This window comes from Anabrus simplex, chromosome 4, assembly GCF_040414725.1.
Source record: "Anabrus simplex isolate iqAnaSimp1 chromosome 4, ASM4041472v1, whole genome shotgun sequence".
NCBI classification, from domain to species: domain Eukaryota; kingdom Metazoa; phylum Arthropoda; class Insecta; order Orthoptera; family Tettigoniidae; genus Anabrus; species Anabrus simplex.
In genome coordinates, this window is record NC_090268.1 from 302593678 (window position 1) to 302615550 (window position 21873).

The following is a 21873-nucleotide window of genomic DNA, read 5'->3' on the forward strand; positions in this document are numbered from 1 at the left end:
GCATACTGTATGAAATGAGTAATGTTGCCTGTATTGTTAAACTTATCTCATGAAATATTTTACCGGATAAACCCAAAATTTTTTAACTTATTTACAAACATACAAAGAGCAAAAAAAAGATTGAAACTGTACATGGAGGTTATTTATCAGTTGATATTCTGTTTGTAATTTACTGACACTGTAAGCCTTTCACTTACAGATGGGCTATATTGTTTACATTTCAAAAACTTGGGAGATGGGCTTATGACCTAGATGTTAGGCCTCTCTAAAACAACAAGCATCAGCAAAACTTAGAAAAAAAAACAAAACATTATAATCGAACAGTACCATGTCATTAAAAAAACACTGCTTATGGATATTTACTCGGAATCACAACCATAGTGGCTAGTTTCAATTTTTTCTCATGGATACAAGTCAGGAATGTGATGTTCTTAGGTAATGTTTCATGTTGAAATATACGCATGGAAGTAATTTACGGCTGTCAGCAGTAATGGCCAACATCAGCGTATAACGTAACATTTTGTTGCCAGTACTTTTAATTAGAACACTTGCTGCTTCTTTCTCAGAAACAGTAGTGTTCTCCGGCATGTCAAAATACACAAGGTTAGTATTGCCGATCTGCGACAAGACCTAAGAGTTCTGCTGTATTAACCTGATTACATGCCAGTAAAACTAACTTTCCTGGATCAGTCTATAAGCAGTTTTTGGCACACAGATGCTTCCTGCTGCAATGACAGGTTATTATGCCATGTAAACCCAGTAACCCACCCACGACTTGCCTAGAATAAGTCTCCCGGAAAATCGTGGGATCACACAATTTCCCGTGCTTTTAGATGTAACATTTGGTGACAAACATTGCAACCGCTGTTCTGCATCTCCCTCATCACCCATTCCACAACGCCTGAGAACTTGTCCTGTTTTGGGCTGCGAAATGCTTCCAATTTCTCACTTGTTTTTTCGTGAACAGAAAACTCACGGCCCGCTGCTCTGCTAACAATGGTTGAGTTCAGACTGTGCGTGGCAGTAGCCCTTTCCGTTTGTTACTGCGGAAACGCATTCTTGAGACAAGCCCACAAATTGGATGTGTGGATCTTAATCAGTGCAAAAATTTATAGCTGCCTCTGTGGATCAGGGGTAGTGTGTCGGCCTCCGGATCCCAAGATAGCGGGTTCAAACCTGGCAGAGTTAATCGGACTTTTGAAGGGCGGAAAAAAGTTCATTCGACGCTCCACGTCGTACAATGTCGGCATGTAAAATATCTCTGGTGACACATTTGGTGTTTACCCGACAAAATTAATTAAATCTCAGCCACAGATGCCCAAGAGAGATCCGGTTTACTCTGCTTGCCATCTAGTGGGCCTAGAGTAAAACGGAACATCGAAATTGACGAGCAGACAGGCAGATGGCATCAAATTAAAATATCTGCATATGGTAGCTGAAGCCATACGATTATTATTATTATTATTATTATTATTATTAGTAGTAGTAGTAGTAGTAGTAGCGCAAAAATTTATGCCAATATTGTCAAAAATTAGGGTAAGGCTGATATGCAAGTAAATGAGGCGTCTAGTATCAAAACTGGCCAAGTCACAAAATTTACGAAAATGAGTTACGGTTATCAATCTGAAGTAGAAGTATAGCACTATCAGGTGAAACAAGAATATGCTTTAAAATCGCCCATGTCTTCATGTTATAGAGCACTGAATTCTCGGTCGTGCAATAGAATCGGCCAAGTCATGCAGCCAGTAAATTCAAAACCGGCCAAGTCAAGGAACGAGCGACAATCTTTATGATGCAGCATTATTGTCTGGAACCTTGTGTTGTTACATTAAGCAACAATGTGATAATATCAGTAGGCAAAATCGTTCCTTGTAATGTATATTCTTTGAAGTCATAATATTTTGTCTTTTGTTCGTTTGCAACACTGATTTACATATTCGCGGGTTTCTTACTGTCACTGGCGCTAAAGCAATCCTATTTCCGGTGTGCTCGTATTTTGTCATTATTGTGTGCTGTAACGTGGATATTGTTCCGAGTGGTGAACTGAAAAATTTACTTTCATACCTTGTGCCACATAATGGAAACAATAAATGAAACCCCCAGAAAGAGAACAAGAGATACGTCACAGTGGAAATCACAACAACGAAAACGAGAGCAGTAAGAATAATATTTAATTTTATTTTACTACAGATTATCGAAGTTTCTCGTTCGATTCTTGAAGCAGTTAGGTTGATTTTAGGTTGATGTCTTTTCAGAAATTAGCCTCGCAGAACTGTCAAACCTAAAATATGGGTTCTATGTTTCTTTTTTCGAGATTAAAAAAGAATTCAAATGAGCACATTTGAGAAGAAAATAAAATGATCTAACTATGCATGTTTGTGTGAGTGTGTGTTCTAATTCACATTAAAAACTATAGCAATAATAATAATAATAATAATAATAATAATAATAATAATAATAATAATAATAATAATATTATAGCGCCAGAAATCTTCTGCAATATTAGCAAGTGAAACAGCTTTCGTTGGTCACGAGAGTTCCAACACTGCCTCTGAAGTCTGCATCAATAGTCCACGAGAAATGCCTGATATTGTATTATAAATGAGAGCAAACTGAAGACTTTCAACAACAATATTACTTAGTATATTTGAACAGTACCTATCTTAATAATGATTCTATTAACATAAATGACTATTATTGACAATCTTTTTTTTTACTCTGTTCAAGATCTAAGTAAACTATAAACTTTTAGTGAGAGAAATTCTATTTTGTATTCTCCTCAGCTTTATGATGTTCTTCGTTTATTATTATCTCATTTATGCTGAAATGCTTTTTTTAATTGCAATAAATAAAAGTAATTAAAATGTCAATTTATTTTCATTTAATTGCCTTTTTTCACAAGCGTTTGGAATTTAAAAAGAACACAGTTTCACAAAAACAGACTGAAATTGTACAAAATTGCAACAAAAACGGCCAAGTCAAAATTTAAATCAACAAAAAAGATGGGTTAATTATGAGTTAGATTTCTCAAAACAGCGGAACTTAAATATTAAACCTTTAAGGATATAACTGTGAAAAAAATCTTTTCTGACCATCATTGCTTTGTCTCTACAGGTTTTTCATCCATATTGAAATATATGCCTTGAGTGACTTGGCCGGTTTTGATACTAGACGCCTGAAATATTTTCTTTTCCAAATTCATACCGACATTTATCACACATGGTAAGGCAAGCTAAGCAAATGAGAATATGCCATATTTGAGGCTAACTGCTGGAAACAAATTACAATATTGTACAACCGAACGTTGGATTATAGCAGACTGATTCTTCAAAATGTATTTGGTTGCTGCTATGATAGACATAATAAAAATGTGAACTTCCCTTGATAAAACACACTCCAAAATATTTTCAGTCATTTAAAAAAAAAAACACCAACATTTGTAAAGGATGCCACTAGTTGTGAAACGTTAAGAAAAAAACTTAATAGTTTTTGTGGTTAAACTGCAACCAATTCTTTTTCTTTTTTTTTTTTTTTTTTTTTTTTTGCTATTTGCTTTACGTCGCACCGACACAGATGTGTCTTATGGCGACGATGGGATAGGACAGGCCTAGGAAGTGGAAGGAAGCGGCCGTGGCCTTAATTAAGGTACAGCCCCGGCATTTGCCTGGTGTGAAAATGGGAAACCACGGAAAACCACCTTCAGGGCTGCCGACAGTGGGGCTCGAACCCACTATCTCCCGATTACTGGATACTGGCCGAACTTAAGCGACTGCAGCTATCGAGCTCGGTGCAACCAATTCTTATAGGCTGCTGGGCAATTATTCATTTAGATATTTTCATATAATGTCTGAATAAATTTTACATTCAATACATTAAAATTAGGACTACCATCATCATGCATTAAGTAGTTCTTACCCAATATACCAATTTTATGTAAAGGAACAAAAGGCTGAAAGAATGGCAGAACTAATATATTAAAATATGGCAAAAATGAAAAAGGAACAATAATGGCAATAATGATGTAATTCACCATAAAATACCTTCAATGTAATATAAAATAACAATTTTCCTCTGTGCTATAATCAGAATTCAAGAGTTGCACATAATACCAAAAAATGAATGTAAAGCAAGGAAAGGCAAAGAAGAACCGTATTCAAAATTAGAAACTCCTGTAACACAAATATTCATCCCAATATCTAGCACTGCTTAACAACCTAAAAATACAAACTCTAAAATTTAGAGTCAAACTTTACTGTTTTTGTTGTTAACATCAAATAAAAATATTTTTGAGATATATTATTCTATGTTCTTGGAGCAGCCTTATCATATTATAAAAATAAACATAAGAGCATAAATAAGGGAGAAACAACTGGGTTCATGAAAAATGAAAGAATGGACAATATAAAATTCATATCAAGGCATCATCAAAAGATTTAATTGCAATTGTGACACCACTTCACCAATCATTAAGTATGCAACACTTTGAAATACATATTTTTTTTAAAATTAATTTTATTTATTTCAGGCAGTGAAAGAGAAAGGATATTCTTAATTGTTTGTAATAAATTATAAATTGAAATATTTAATTCTGTATCGATGAAAGTTTGAAATATTTTACTTTAGAATTTACTATATTGAACAAATATGTCCTCTTTCCAGGTGTAAGTGATGCATATGATGATAATCATTTCTATTTAAAAAAACCTATAAAAATGAGACCTTAGCATCAATAAAATATTCAATAAATTACAAAAATCAGAATTCAGATAAGAAGTTCTCATGTTCTTTACTTTCCAATTACTTTCACATATCCCTCAATTATTGGAACATTATATAACAGGTTAGATATAATTTATTCTCAACTCACTTCTTGAATAAATAATTCAGTCATAGAACACACACAGCATTTCATTCAGAAAACAGGAACTAAAAGGGACTTTTATTACGATACAAATTAGGCCAGATAGGTCCTTCATAGACACAGCCATGCAACTGATTCATAAAATGTTCATACTGACGTCGTATGTACATCTCAGTCTTTCTCTCACAGTTCTCTAACAGTACTTTTAGTGCACTTATATGCTTGTACTGGGTCTTCCAGTCACTTCCTTCAACATGCTTCTTAGATAAGCATACTTTTGGCTTCTCTCTCATAACCAACCCTTTCCACAGACTTTCTGTATTTGCTAAATGATTTAAATACTTACAAGTAGCTGACACATTCACTAAGTCACGTGGCCCGAGGTAGCCAAGAATTTTCAATTTGATCTCAACAGGCAGGCCCAGAAGGGAGCCATTCAAAATACCTTCTTCATTTAAAATTGCACTCCTGGCAGGCACTGCAACATTATTTTTGAACTTCACTGATAGTTCTCTAAGCTGCATGTATGCCGAGCGAGGATTGTGCCAATCAAGATTCATTAATGATACGTAGAACTTACAACAAATTGTCATACTGTACGTGTAACCTGGCAGGCCACCCACAATTAGGTTCACTATTAATATATCACCACTTGGAATTCCTATCAGCCGACAGCGATAATCAAACTGATCCAAAGTAAATGCCACGGAATACAGACCAGTAGATTCATCTTTCCAAAAACTTGGTACTGTTTCAATGAATTCTAACTTCAAGCCTATGTTTTTAGAGTCACTACTTGGCATTGGAAGATCACAAGGTGAAAATCCACATTCTAACATTAATACATAAAGTACGGCCACAACAAGGTCATACTCTGTGACTCCGTTTGGCGAGATTCTGTTGAGAGCTAGAAGTAACTGCTCAAGATGGGGAGGAAGCCTGCACTTTGTGGTGTCTGCTACGAACATCCGTATCATTTTCCCTACAACAAAAAACATAATTATAACTTGTAGAATTGGTATGCACAAACACACTGTAAATAATGTTTGTTTATTTTAAAGGCTCTTGCAGTCTATTCTGGAATTTAAATGCCTCCATTGTAATCTGAGTAAATTAGTGGAAGCCATCTATATGAATGCAATTTGAATTGTAAGTGAGCCTTACCTGCCCTAATCAAGATAAACAACTTTTCTTCAAATGGTTATGCTTCAGAATTAGACTTCCAACAACATAAAGTATCACATCCCCCTCAAAAAGTAATGTAATACAATCCCATTCCCTTCAAAACATTGTATAATATTAAAACAATTTATTTACTTTACCCTGTAGTAGTAGTGTACTATGAATAGTATCAAACAACGAAAAGCAATTCATGTCTAATTCTGGAGGATATACCGGTATTATAATAAAAGAAAGTTTAAAATTCAATCATCTTGTATTACATAATCACTTATTTTCCCTCATATCAATGAAGGCACATTTACCACAATAAAGGAGCAAGTAAGTAGGCAAACAAGAATTCAATTAAGGACATATTTACTATTATATTCATCTCAAAATTGTAGTTGAGAAGGAAAGTGAAAGGTACCACAGAGTTACCTAGAAGTCTAAAAGGGATGATGCTTACTCTATAGCTCAGGTGAGTTTGTGAAAATGTAGAATGATAGGCTTAAAGAATTCTGTAAGGCTAGTAGAATTTGCTATTCCTCTGTTACTAATTGATCCCGAAATATCTTGTGTCTCTGACTTGGAATGATACATCAACAATTTATATCAAATAGGATAAATGTTTAAAGTGCAAGCTACTACTAGTGTTGCACTTTGGAGCTAAAGGAATTTTCAGTTATTATTCATAAACCCACACAAAATACATAACAAATATATGGTTAATAGGTGACTATTTAACTAGAACCTCAGTATGGTTGTCTTATGTTTTCAGCCCAGATGTTGGTTCGACCCTCAAACAGCATCACTAAAGATTATGTAGTTAAGAAACAGCAAAAAATGATGATGGTGCTGCAATGTGTACAAGTCATGAGTAGTGAGGCAATTGCCATTGCTTTATTCAGCCCCCAGTACAAACAAGGTGAAGGCACTATCTGGGAAACTTCCTTAGGGAGCAGGCTTCACATGATGGTGGTAGTATACCCTCAAATTATTGATTTAAAATATTATGGTGCACTGGCCAACTAGTCTTGAAATAAAATGCTCCAGCATATTCATACCAGTTTACATAATAAGAGTTTTCCACTCACAACCCGTTGGGTGTCTCAGGTAGTAGTGTGTTGTCTTTAAGAGCATGTTTCAGGATTGATTCTCCATGCATTTTTCCTCTACCTGCATAATTATTTCATGAATTTTATTCAGCACTCCCTTCTAAATTAAAAAAAATGTTCTTGTCTGTACTTTCATAAATAGTTTACAAAAGAATTAATATTCCTATTCATAGTGATATTGAAAAAACCTAAATGTTTCAACAGCTGAAATAGGTATCAGATAGAGGTTATATCCCCTTTAAAGGAAAAATGCAATGAAGCTCTCACAACCATGTTTGGTACCTAAAAAAAAAAAAAAAAGTACAAATACTGGAAAGAACTGACTGCTTGATTTAAAGAGAAGTGTGTTTCTCCAAGTGATTGTGCTGTGTTCACCATATTGACGCACACTTCTTCACAAATTGGTATGAGGTGCCCTTATATTCTTGTTTCATAATTATTTACTTTTATCAGTATCCATACGTTCTGCCATCCTTCAAAGCGATTCTGAGATAATGAGAACATTTGGAAGTCTGAAATTGCAACAAGACATAGGTTACAAAAACCATTCAAGGATAACCGTCATACTGTATTTGAATTCTTTAGTGAAAATACCTTATTTCTGTGAAGAGAATGAATCATTCTTCTATTCTGGCATATGCAAGGATACTACCTCCACGTATAAGCACAAGAGAGCCGGGCTGAGTGGCTCAGATGGTTGAGACGCTGGCCTTCTGAACCCAACTTGGCAGGTTCAATCTTGACTCAGTCCGGTGGTATTTGAAGGGGCTCAAATAACTCAGCCTCGCATTGGTAGATTTACATACTGGTATGTAAAAGAACTCCTGCAGGACTAAATTCCGGCACCTCGGCGTCTCCAAAAACCGTAAAAGTAGTTAGTGGGAATCATTATTATATTATAAGCACAAGAGAACTCTTAACACAATGAGGAGTGATATCTAACAAATTTTGATGGTAGATGCTTCATTCTAGGTAATTCCATAGGAGAGAAATGACTAGAGCATTTATTCGTATGCTTGGCTATTTCTCAATGGAATGCCTTTTCATTCAGAAAGGTGAATAAGTAATTTTGTTATATGTATGTTAAGTCTTCAGTCCTAAGGCTGGTTGGATCCTCAACAGCTGTCATAGATGGCCTAGGCATCTTTGAAGAGGCGTACTACGGAAATGAGGAGTGAGGTAGTTTCCCGTTTCTTTCCTCACCGAGCCAGAAGTTGCTGTTACATATCAGTCTGCCAAGCCCAAACGCAAGCACCAATCGACCCTATGAGCAACATTTTCACACCATTCATAGCAGGGACTGGCTGCAGAAGGAATGGCACTACTAGCATTGCTCATACCTCAATCATTTTCATATTGTCAAAGCCAAGGATAAGACGGAGATAGATTAATGAAAGTAACAAAATTGCTCTAGCCCATACCAGAAGACATAGTAAACTGTAAACACTAGGTCCTGCCAGCAAAGACACACAGCAATATTTACATCATCTACTGATATAAGACTGATCTAACTGCTACTGTCTGTTTTGAAGAAGTCTCGTATGGGGTGCGATATCTAAGAAATGAGAGCTGAAGCTCCACTGTAGGTAGTTTCCAATGAGTACAGAATAACAAAGATGGCAACACATACAGCAATGCATTCACCGGCTGAAGCCGAGTTTAGTGCCAGTCACCATATTAACAAAACCATCAATGCCAACAAATGAACAGAGAATAAGATTGAATGCATCACCAATGTGCAGCCAATGGACATACAAGGCTACTATACTGCTTGGCCCAAAACATTAGAGATCAGTTGCTGTCATATTACTGATCAACGAAATCATCAGTTTCCAACTCCATTTTCCCAGGTGTGGTGATTGATCAATATATTATTAATTTAACTATTTTCTTGGTCTCTTTTGATCCGTATTGATTGCAATTTATGATTACCATAAATCTCACAGTCAACTTGCTTGGTCAAAAAATTATTCAATCTCAAAACATATACAGCAGAGTGAAAACAAATATCTCAAGATTTTGATCCTCAATGAATAATATCAAATATAGTAGAGACAATACACAACACGGATTTAGCTTTGTTAAAATGGGAGACAATTCGACGGTGGCGCTCCTAGTGACTTGACCCGAAAAGTCGCGCTAAATTCAAATATCAATGGAAATGCATATACGAAAATGATAAATAAATTACGTCTAGAAAGAAAGTATTATTGAGATATTAACTTCGAAGTTGCTAAAGCAATTCTGGATAAATAAATGAAGAATTATTTAAAAGGTTATTATTTAAAGACTGAAATATAAACATATAAACAAGATGTGAAATGGCTTGATCTTTCATTTATGCATTACTCTTCTTTGCTTTAGCATTCCTGGCTGAACTTTTACGGTTAGATTTGTCTTTCTTCTCATTTATAAAACATTGTATCATCACATTAAGACACTTGTCAATAAAAATATCGGCACATTCCTTACACACGTGATGCAATGAATTAACATTTAAAAGCTGGACAATTTTCCTCTTAACATGAAGCCTACTAACAGAAAGAAAATATGTAAAATCCCAGCTTTAACCTAAGAGGGATAAAAGAAAGAAAAGTATGAAAATGTTATCAATAGTGATGCTTTGAGGAACATTTACGTACAATTAGAGTAAAAATGTAACATACCCTTGGCTGTATAGTCGAGGATTTCTAAAGTCGCTGGCCTGGAAATGATCTGAACAGATCTTATAATTCTTATATAAGCGTAACGTCCCTTCTTTCATGTACACCTTATCGAAATCACTTCTGTGACATTTCAAAACCCACAGATCACACCTACAACAACACATCAGCATCGAAGGTCAACTGCTGCACTATACAATAAAATATGCGTATTATATTTTAAGCGAGTTAAAATATGGGCCGAGCAGGTCAGAAGATTATGAAGTACTATAAAAATCTCTTTGTCACTGGAAGAATATATATGCAAACACAATATTACTTACATTTTCTTGTCACGAGGGAAGCGAAAGAAAGACTGCGCATTCTTCTCTACTTCATAGTTACTGCAGCCAAACACAGCACATAACTTTCCCCACCATGTTGAGAGGAGATATCAAGGAATGACACACGCTACTATTTAATTATGTCAACTCACTGAAAACGCATAAATAACACCAAAAACTTCACACACAAATACACATGCTCTTATGACAGAATCAGTAGTTCTCAGGTCTACCTGCTAGAGAGAGCTTTAATAGCTGTCCCTCGATATCTCGCTGAGTGTTGCGTATTGTCTCTACTGTATTTGATAATACATTAATATTATTATGATTACTGTTGCTTTAAGGAGCCTAGCATCCAGGTCATCAGTCCCTGATGGTACAAGATGAAATAATTTAAAATATGCCCACTGACTAGGATGAAAATGATTATGAATTTAAAATACTCAGTGGATCTGATTCACAACTGCTTTATTTTCAGTAAAATGATTAAAACAGCAATCAAAATATAATACAATTCAATAATGTACTGTTTTAAAAGTGAGATCATATGTAGGGTGTCTGACAATAAGTTACAGAAAATTTATGAGCATAATAAACCCAATAATGTAAAAGAGGGTCCATCATCCATTTTTTCCTAAACCGTTTGGATAATTGTCAGGGGTAACTGGTTCATATCTTATGTCCTGCAACGTAGTGCACTGAATTCACAACACAACATTAGCGGTGAACAGTGTTAATATTAGCATTCAAAATTCCCAAGGAAAATGCAAGGGGTATGAAGAAAGGATCAGAATCTCTAGTAGTGGATGGAGTACAGACTCACTGAGGACTGCACAATATCGGCGGTTTACATGTGCTGTGCAATTGGCAAGCAATACAGTAGAGTGCACACATGTAGGGGAGAGGAGACGATAAGCAGGAAATCAGGAATACAGCATCATTTCCGCTAAGTTTTCACACTTGTGCCCTGTGCCGGTGAAACACACTACAAAAATGAAATCAAAATATTATTCACAGTATGTTCGATACATAAACAATTAACAGAAATCAATTATCACTAAACATATCTCCTCAATGGCCAAGGGACTCTGAAGTCAAGCTGTAAAGGCCTGGCCTATTATATCAGGAAATCTAAATAACGTAAAGATGTCCGACATTAATCGTGGTGTATATTTCTGATTATCCAAACACAATAATAATGTATGGAACTACAATGGACTTAATAGCAGTTAGATGTATTAGCCTATATCCTAGGATACTCTGTTCTGAACATAGCCTTTAATACCTGTCAATACCACAGGACGTACTTGAAATGTTTACTTTTATTACATTAAGCATGTCACATGGGTATGTCATTTCAATTATTTTGCAGTGTGGTGAACTTACGACATGCACGAAATGTACTGTGTTTACCGATATGCTTCATAAAATAAATGCATTATACTCACTCGAAATTGGGAGTGATTTTACTAAGAGGATTTTACTTTTGTACGCCAGTAGGTTGAGGATACTAATGATGCTGCTTGTTCTTTAAAGGGGCCTAACATTTAGGTCATTGGCCCCTAATGGTACAGAATGAGACTAAATGCAATGACAATTTAAAAGTCCAAAATTCATCCACTGACCAGAATTCAAAACGTGATGAAGAATGAATGGATGAATATGAATTTAAAACAATTAATGGATCTGACCCACAAGCCTCACCTTCCCAGAAACTATATTACTGACCAACGGACTGCTTCCAAAGCACAATTCTGAATCGATAATGCTTGTTGTCTACAGGGGTTCAAATATCCAGGTCAGCAGTCCCTCATAATGGTACTTATCGCTAGTAAAATAGAACCATGGTATTTCTCAAGTTGCTGAACTAATGAAAAGTAACGTAAACTCGCGGTGTTCCAAACATTATGGTACTACTCATAAGTATTGTACGTCGCACAGGTAACACAGACCTATGGTGTTTCTCACATAATGGCACCACTCTTAGGTAACGCAAACCCATGGTGCACCTCACATAGGTGTAATAATCACAGGGACTCGTACTATCCTGTAATGTTCCTCACATAGCGAGTACAAACCACAGGCAACGCAGACCCACGGTGCAGCTCATATAGTGGTACTAATCAAAGGTAACGCCCAGACTCATGGGGTTTCTCACATAAGGGTACAAATCACAGGCAATGTAAGCTCATGATGTTGCGCATATAGTGTTACTATCTGGGCATGTTGGTCAGATGCTGCTCTGTTATACACTGCCATTATTAGCAAGGTTGCATGTGAGTGAGCGATATGTCAAGTGTGCTACAGTAGCGCACCGCCCAAGGTTATCAAGCAAGAGCTTGGCCGGTCACATGCTACATAGGCTGACACAGAAATTATCATGATTGAACTTACATTTATTTGTTGATTTTCTGGTGAGCTTTCTCTAGGAGGAAATAAAATAAGCTAGAGAGCAATTTTTATTTCAGAACACCATGTCCTTTTACAATTTCCGTTACTTATTTTCAGACATCCTGTATACAGTACATGGAAAAAAGCAAATAGTACTGAACTTAATAATGTTGTTTCATGCTCTATTAACTACTTTTACAATTTTCAAAGATGCCGAGGTGCCAGAATTTTGCACCACGAGTTCTTTTACGTAGCAGTAAATATGCCTACATGAAGATGAAGTGTATGACTGCTTTCAAATACCACCGGACTGAGTGGAACCAAACCCACAAACTTGAACTCAGTTCTCTATCACCTGAGCTACTCAGCCTGGGAGTACTGAAATTACAAACATGCTCTGAACATCAAGATATGTCATAACATACAGTGTAACGATTGCAACATGTATCTAACTGCATCAGTACAGATGTATTCAAAATGTGTACCCTCACATCTTATGCATTATTCATAACAGTCTTGTAGATTGTTGAACAAGTTAACACAGCTTGCTGCAAGGACACAAAAAATTCTCTTGTAATTCGGGGCATGTTGAAAGAATCCATTTTCGGGCAGACGACGGACCTAGGAATATTCCTGAATTACAAGAGAAGATAGTCAATTTTTGGAACAATTTGATAGATGTGAGGGTGCACATTTTGAACACATGCTGTACCGATTCAGTTAGATACGTGTTGACAGGGTCATCTTGCACTGAACAATCTTGATGTTTAGAGCATGTTTGTAATTTCAGTAGTTTGTTTTGCTGCACAGTGTATAACAACATGTTAAAAAATAAAAGCAAATATAGATTTAAAAAGTCACTAAGAAGAGAATTCAATTACAGCAAAAGGAAGGTTTAAAAATAACCTAACCGCGCAAGAGGCCATGTGGTTAGGGTCACATAGCTATCAGCTTGCATTCAGGAGACAGTGGATTCGAACTCCACGGTCGCTTCCTTACCACTCCTAGTCCTTTCTTATACCACTGCCATCTGTATAGATGCGACATTTAAAAAATAAAAAAAGGAGTAAAATTTTACAGTGGAAAATGGTAACGCAGACCTTTTTCCTTCATAAAACAGATGATTAGGTCTACTGACAGCTTGTCATCACGCAGAATGAGAGACGTTTTAAGTTCCAGAGTATAGCAGAGATCAGCCATGTCCCTGTACTTCAATAAGGATGAGTACCTTGGTCAGATAAGCGCCACAAGTACACACGGGATTCTTCTCTCTTTTCAATAAGGAATGTGTTGCCCTACGATGGCCGATCTAAGAACAGCACAATACCACTCCTTCTCTCCGGAACACCCAAAGGGAAATCTTATACTTTTGTTGTTCCTTTAATCATACTCAGCTTATTGGAAGCAGAGGGGGGATTATGATGGCTTGCCACCACTCCTTCCAGAGGGACACTGGGAAATTGATGACTAGTTTGAACCCTGTAAGGCAACGGGGCAGTGTCACTGCCTCTTTGGCAGCTCCTATCGGTTCACTTGTTTCCCCCTGTATATATGTGGCTTAGGGTCTACAGAAATGTATATGTGGTGCTTACCTTCCACAACCTGGCCAGCAGGTCCTTATCATTCCTTTCGATGGCATTGTGTTCCACTTTTGCTGCTTATAATTCCATTAAAAATACGGCAGAACTTATTAAGAAACTAGACAAATTTAACTTGCAACCACACCACACACTGAATTCTTTCGATATCATTAATATGTATCCAAGCATAAAAATGAGCAAACTTTTTTCCATCATTGAGAATAATCTGAATTCTAAACCTCAATTGAGTAAACTTGTAAACTTGAAATCTCTGATTTTATGTTTGTTTTAAAATTATTACTGGATAATAATTATTTTACATTTGACAAGGTTATTTATAAGCAAAACAGCTTGGCTATGGGATCGATCAATCAATCAATCAATCAATCAATCAATCAATCAATCACTACTGATCTGCATTTAGGGCAGTCACCCAGGTGGCAGATTCCCTATTTGTTGTTTTTCTAGCCTTTTCTTAAATGATTGCCAAGAAATTGGAAAATCATTGAACATTTCCCTTGGTAAGTTATTCCAATCCCTAACTCCCCTTCCTATAAAGGAATATTTGCCCCAATTTGTCATCTTGAATTCTAACTTTATCTTCATATTGTGATCTTTCCTACTTTTAAAGACACCACTCAAACTTATTCGTCTACTGATGTCCTCCCACACCATCTCTCCACCAACAGCTCAGAACATACCACTTAATTGAGCAGCTCATCTCCTTTCTCCCTAGTCTTCTCAGCCCAAACTTTGCAACATTTACGTATGGCTACTCTTTTGTCGGAAAACACCCACAAAAATCGAGCTGCTTTTCTTTGGATTTTTTCCAGTTCTTGAATCAAGTAATCCTAGCGAGGGTCCCATACACTGGAACCGTACTCTAGTTGGGGTTTTACCAGAGACTTATATGCCCTCTCCTTTATATCCTCACTACAACCCCTAAATACCCTCATAACCATGTGCAGAGATCTGTACCCTTTATTAACAATAAGTGATTATCCCAATGAAGGTCTTTTCTTATATTAACACTTAGGTACTTACAATGAACACCAAAAGGAACATTTACCCCATCAACACAGTAATTAAAACTGAGAGAACTTTTCCTATTTGTGAAACTCACAATCTGACTTAAACCCGTTTATCATCATACCATTGCCCACCGTCCATCTCACAACACTATCGAGGTCACCCTGCAGCCGTTCACAATCTTGTAACTTATTTATTACTCTGTACAAAATAACATCATCTGCAAACAGCCTTATCTCTGATTCCACTTCTTTACACATATCATTGATATATATAAGAAAACATAAAGGTCCAATAATACTTCCTTGAGGAATTCCCTTCTTAATTATTACAGGGTCAGACAAAGCTTCGTCTATTCTAATTCTCTGAGTTCTAATTTCTAGAAATATAGCAACCCATTCAGTCACTCTTTTTTCTAGTTCAATAACACTCATTTTTGCCAGTAGTCTTCCATGATCTACCCTATCAAATGCCTTAGATAGGTCAATCGCAATACAGTCCATTTGGCCTCCTGAATCCAGGATATATGCTATACCTTGCTGAAATGCTACAAGCTGAGCTTCAGTCGAATAACCTTTCCTAAACGCAAACTGCCTTCTATCAAACCAGACAAACATGTCTAATATAATCAGAAAGAATGCTTTCCCAAAGATTACATGCAATGCATGTCAAACTGACTGGCCTGTAATTTTCAGCTTTATGTCTATCACCCTTTCCTTTATACATGGGGACTACTATACCAACTCTCCATTCATTTGGTATAGCTCCTTCAACCAAACAATAATCAAATAAGTATTTCAGATATGGTACTATATCCCAACCCACTGCATTTAGTATATCCCCAGAAATCTTATCAATTCCAGCTGTTTTTCTAGTTTTCAAATTTGTATTTTACTGTAAATGTCATTGTTATCATAGGTAAATTTTAATACTACTTTAGTATTACTCTCATCCCCTATCTGGACATAATCCTTGTAACCAACAATCTTTACATACTGCTGACTGAATACTTCTGCCTTTTGAAGATCCTTGCATACACACTCCCCCTGTTCATTAATGATTCCTGCAATATCCTCCTTTGAACCTGTTTCTGCATTAAATTACCTATACATAACCTTCAATTTTCACTAAAATTTGTATGACCACCAATTATGCTTGCCATCATGTTATCCTTAGCTTGCTAGATTCAATTTCCTAGTAAGTTCCTTCAATTTCTCCCTACTTCCATAACCATTTCTAACTCTATTTCATTCCAACCTGCACCTCCTCCTTAGTCTCTCTATTTTTCTATCATAATAAGGTGGATCTTTACCATTCCTTACCACCTTTAAAGGTACAAACCTATTTTCACATTCCTCAACAATTGCTTTAAATCCATCCCAGAGTCTGTTTACACTTTTATTTACCATTTTCCAGCGATCATAGCTACTTTTTTTTAAAACTCCTCATGCCTGTTTTATCAGCCATATGAAGCATGATGTCATTCAATACTGATCTGCATTTACGGCAGTCGCCCAGGTGGCAGATTCCCTATCTGTTGTTTTCCTAGCCTTTTCCTAGATGATTTCAAAGAAATTGGAAATTTATTGAACATCTCCCTTGGTAAGTTATTCCAATCCCTAACTCCCCTTCCTATAAATGAATATTTGCCCCAGTTTGTCCTCTTGAATTCCAACTTTATCTTTATCTTCATTATTTGTAATCTTTCCTACTTTTATAAGCGCCACTCAAACTTATTCGTCTACTAATGTCATTCCACGCCATCTCTCGCCTGACAGCTCGGAACATACCACTTAATATTGGTATTAACATACCACTTAGTCTAGCAGCTCTTCTTCTTTCACCCAATTCTTCCCAGCCCAAACTTTGCAACATTTTTGAAACACTACTGTTTTGTCGGAAATCACCCACAACAAATCGAGCTGCTTCTTTTTGGATTTTTTCCAGTTCTTTAATCAGGTAATCCTGGTGAGGGTCCCATACACTGGAACCATACTCTAGTTGGGGTCTTACCACAGACTTATATGCCCTCTCCTTTACATCCTTACTACAAACCCTAAACGCCCTGATAACCATGTGCAGAGATCTGTAAACTTTATTTACAATCCCATTTATGTGATTCCCCCAATGAAGATCTTTCCTTATATTAACACCTAGACACTTACAATGATACCCTAAAGGAACTTTTACTTCACCAATCAACACAGTAATTAAAACTGAGAGGACTTTTCCTACTTGTGAAACTCACAACCTGACTTTTAACCCTGTTTATCAACATACCATTGCCTGCTGTCCATCTCATAACATTATCGAGGTCACGTTGCAGTTGCCAATCTTGTAACTTATTTATTACTCTATACAGAATAACATCATCTGCAAAAAGCCTTACCACTGATTCCACTTCTTTACTCATGTCATTTATATATATAAGAAAACATAAAGGTCCAATAATACTGCCTTGAGGAATTCCCCTCTTAATTATTACAGGGTCAGATAAAGCTTTGCCTACTCTAATTCTCTGAGATCTATTTTCTAGAAATATAGCAACCCATTCAGTCACTCTTTTGTCTAGTCCAGTTGCACTCATTTTTGCCAATAGTCCCCCTTGATCCACCATATCAAATGCTTTAGCAGGTCAATCGCGATACAGTCCATTTGACCTCCTGAATCCAAGATATCTGCTATATCTTGCTGGAATCCTACAAGTTGAGCTTCAGTGGAATAACCTTTCCTAAAACTGAACTGCCTTCCCAAAGCTTACATACAATGCATGTCAAACTTACTGGACTATAATTTTCAGCTTTACAGGTCTATCACCCTTTCCTTTATACACAGGGGCTACAATAGCAACTCTCCATTCATCTGGTATAGCTCCTTCGACCAAACAATAATCAAATAAGTACTTCAGATATGGTACTATATCCCAACCCATTGTCTTTAGTATATCCCCAGAAATCTAATCAATTCCAGCCGCTTTTCTAGTTTTCAACTTTTGTATCTTATTGTAAATGTCATTGTTATCATATGTAAATTTTAATACTTCTTTAGCATTAGTCTCCTCCTCTATCTGGACATTATCCTTGTAACCAACAATCTTTACATACTGCTGATGAATACTTCTGCCTTGTTCATTAATGATTCCTGGAATGTCCCCCTTTGAACCTGTTTCTGCCTTAAAATACCTATTGCAAGCTGTCCACTTCATGGCCGTATCGATGAGTTTAATCAACAAATTAATCTAAAAAGCCACCTAATAGATACTTTATTTCTTTTATACAGCTGAAGATGATCACTAAGTGGTCGAAACATGTACTGTGTTTGTTAATGTATTTTTAAGTTTGCCAAAGGCAAAAGAAATAAAGTATCGATTAGGTGGCTTTTTAGATTAATTTGTTGATTAAAATACCTATACATACCTTCCATTTTTCACTAAAATTTGTATGACTGCCAATTATGCTTGCCATCATTTTATCCTTAGCTGCCTTCTTTGCTAGATTCAATTTTCTAGTAAGTTCCTTCAATTTCTCCTTACTTCCACAGCCATTTCTTATTTATTTCTTTCCAGTCCGCACCTCCTTCTTAGTCTCTCTATTTCTCTATCATAATAAGGTGGGTCTTTACCATTCCTTACCACCCTTAAAAGTACAAACCTGTTTTCGCATTCCTCAACAATTGTTTTAAATCCATCCCAGAGTCTGTTATTTACCGTTTTCCACCGATCATAGTTACTTTTTAGAAACTGCCTTATGCCTGCTTTATCAGTCATATGGTACTGCCTAATAGTCATACTTTTAAGACCTTCATTTCATCACATTTATTTTTAACCACGACAAAAACAGCTTCATATTCACTAATACCATCTATTACTTCGGTTTCTCTATAGAGCTCATCTGGTTTTACCAGCACCACACCCAGGATATTTTTCCCCTCTGATTGGTTCCATCACTTTCTGAATCAGTTGTCCTTCCCATATTAACTTATTTGCCATTTGTTGGTCATGTTTCCTGTCGTTCGTATTACCTTCCCAATTGACATTTGGTAAATTGGGATCACCCGCTACAATCACATTCCTTTCCTTATCGTTTCCCACATAGCTGATTATCTTATCAAATAATTCTGAATCAGCGTCAGCGCTACCCTTTCCCGGTCTGTACACTCCAAAGACATCAAGTTGACTATTATCTTTAGAGATGAGCCTTACACCCAGAATTTCATGTTTTTCATCTTTAACTTTTTCATAGTTTACAAATTCTTCTTTCACCAGAACGAATATTCCCCCTCCTACCATTCCTATCCTATCTCTACGACACACACTCCAGTTCCGTGAGAATATTTCTGCATCCATTATATCATTTCTCAGCCATGATTCAACTCCTATTACAATATCTGGTAAGTATATATCTATTAAAATAATTTGATTCCTTTGTTTACAATTCTTCTACAATTGAGCACTAACATTTTTATGTCATCCCTACTTGATGTCCAGTTCCCTGTTCGCTTAACACCGCTCACTAGGCCACCCCGTTTCCCTGAATGTACCTGCCTATAATCCTTCTAAACAAATTTCCTAACTTATACGTACCACTGCGGTTTAGGTGAAGGCCATCTGAGCGCAGATCCCTGTCTCCCACCCACTCATTAGGATCTCGAAATCTCACTCCCAGTTTCCCACATACCCACTCCATAGTCTCATTTAAATCCCCAATCACCTTCCAGTCATTATCCCTGCTACACAGTATTCCAGTGATAATCTCCGCTTCCTTAAACTTCACCCGTGCTGCATTTACCAGATCCCAAACATCCCCAGCTATGTTCGTACTTATACCTGATTGCCTTACGTTGTTAGTATCACGTGAAACACTAGCACCTTCTCCTTTCCCTCTTCCTTCTCTTCTACTTTCCTCAACATCTGCCTCAACCTAATTCCTGGATAACACTCTACCCTGGCTCTCTTTCCTCCACACACTTTCCCCACATGTCTAACGATGGAATCCCCCATGACCAGAGCCTCAACCCTACCCACCTCATTTGAACCCCTCCCCTCCTGGTCAGCCCTAATCTTCTCTCACTGCTGCAGAAGCACCTTCCTCCTCCCTTTTCTCCCTCCCATGACCGTTCCACCTGTCTTTTCCTTTCCACTACACTACATTTCCCTTTCCTACCTTTTCCCTTCCTCTTACTTCCACACATATCAGCAACAGTTCCCTGTTCCTCATCTTCCCTAGGTTGTTCTACCTCCAGTGACTCGTACCGATTTCTCACAGACACCTGTCCTGATTCTGAACAGAGCCCTTAGCCTGCAATCTCCTTCCCCTTAAAACATTAGATCACCGGCCTTTGGCATCTGAGCAGAAATATACTTAGACTTTCTGGAACACAATGCCACTGAAAGGAATTATAAGTTTAGTAATATTAAGTTCTGGGCCAGATTTGTAGATGACATGTTTGTCATCATCGATGAGCGTTCTATCAATGCAGTGAATACCCTCTCAAACCTCACCAACATAGATCCTGATATCGAATTCACACTTCTTTAAAAAACTAATGCTTCCATCAATTTTTTAGATATTACGATCACCAGACTCCCTTCTTCATTCTCTTATGAAATATGCAGAAAACCTACCCGTACAGCCTCAACAATAAAACAAGATTCCATGCATCCCTGTTCTCACAAATGTGCTACTTACAATAGCTTAGTTGACTGCACGTCAAAATTCCAATGTCAAAAGCAGCCCTAAAGGAAGAACTTAATACTATACGTGCGATAACCAGGTTTAATGGTTAATAAGAGTTTCATCGAACGTATTATCAACAAATATAGACATCGCTCTAAATCTAACTTAATAAAAGATAATCCCAGGCCTAAATTATTCTCAACTTTTACATTCAATCAAAATATCTACAGCATTACCAACCTATTCAAGAAACATAACGTCAATATTGCTTTCCGCAAAAACAACAGAAATATGGACATTCGCGACAATTCCAACCTGGTTAACAAATCGGACCTTTTCACTAAGTCAGGAGTTTACAGGTTTCAGTGCAGCGACTGTAACAGTTCATAGGACAAACTAGCAGGAGTTCCAGGTTAGATACGCCGAACGTCTCAATGCAATTAAATACAATAGGTTTTTTGCAGTTGGTCAGCATATACAAGGTTATAAACACAAATTTAATGGATTAGATCAAGATTTAACAATATTAGACACGTTGAACAAAGGCCTCCTACTAGACATCACGGAAGCCTGTTACATACATCTAGACCAATACTTCAACACTAATCTGAACTTGAACGACATTACCGAAAAGCCCAGAATTTCCATTTTTCATTTATTTCAGTTCTCAACAGTGTTAAACTCTCTAAAAACAGCTTGTTTTTTAAGATTATATGTCGCACGTTATCACGTTATCCGTCCCTACCACACCCACCTGACTCGCCCCCTCCACTCCTCTTTCCTGACACCCCCCCCAATGATGTTCTATGCTTCCAGCAAACTCTAGCACTTGTTCCTTGTTACTTACTCTCCACGCATACATCAGGCCATTCGAGGTGAGTCTCCAACTTAACTTCATGGTGTTTTGCCCTATTTCCAATATTTCATTTTAACTCTTAAATTTCTTTTCATACTTCAGGTTCTGAATTGGATCGAGAACTTTCTGGCCATATATCTACTTTCTCTTTGCCTGCAATATGATCCACTTCTTTGAGTACCTCATTGGCTTCTTTTTATGAGTTGATATTACAAGCCA

The 21873-nt window shown here is 36.8% G+C and overlaps 2 protein-coding genes across 2 annotated transcripts in view; both read right to left on the bottom strand.

The window, feature by feature from the left end:
* Strump (WASH complex subunit strump) overlaps positions 1 to 21873 on the bottom strand; it is a 410953-nt gene that overhangs the window by 284575 nt on the left and 104505 nt on the right. The window lies entirely within an intron of this gene.
* LOC136871914 (E3 SUMO-protein ligase PIAS2) overlaps positions 4763 to 21873 on the bottom strand; it is a 121640-nt gene continuing 104529 nt past the window's right edge. The window contains exon 3 of the mRNA XM_067145636.2: positions 4763 to 5843. The gene's annotated coding sequence lies outside the window, so the exon portion shown is untranslated. The remainder of the gene's footprint in view (positions 5844 to 21873) is intronic.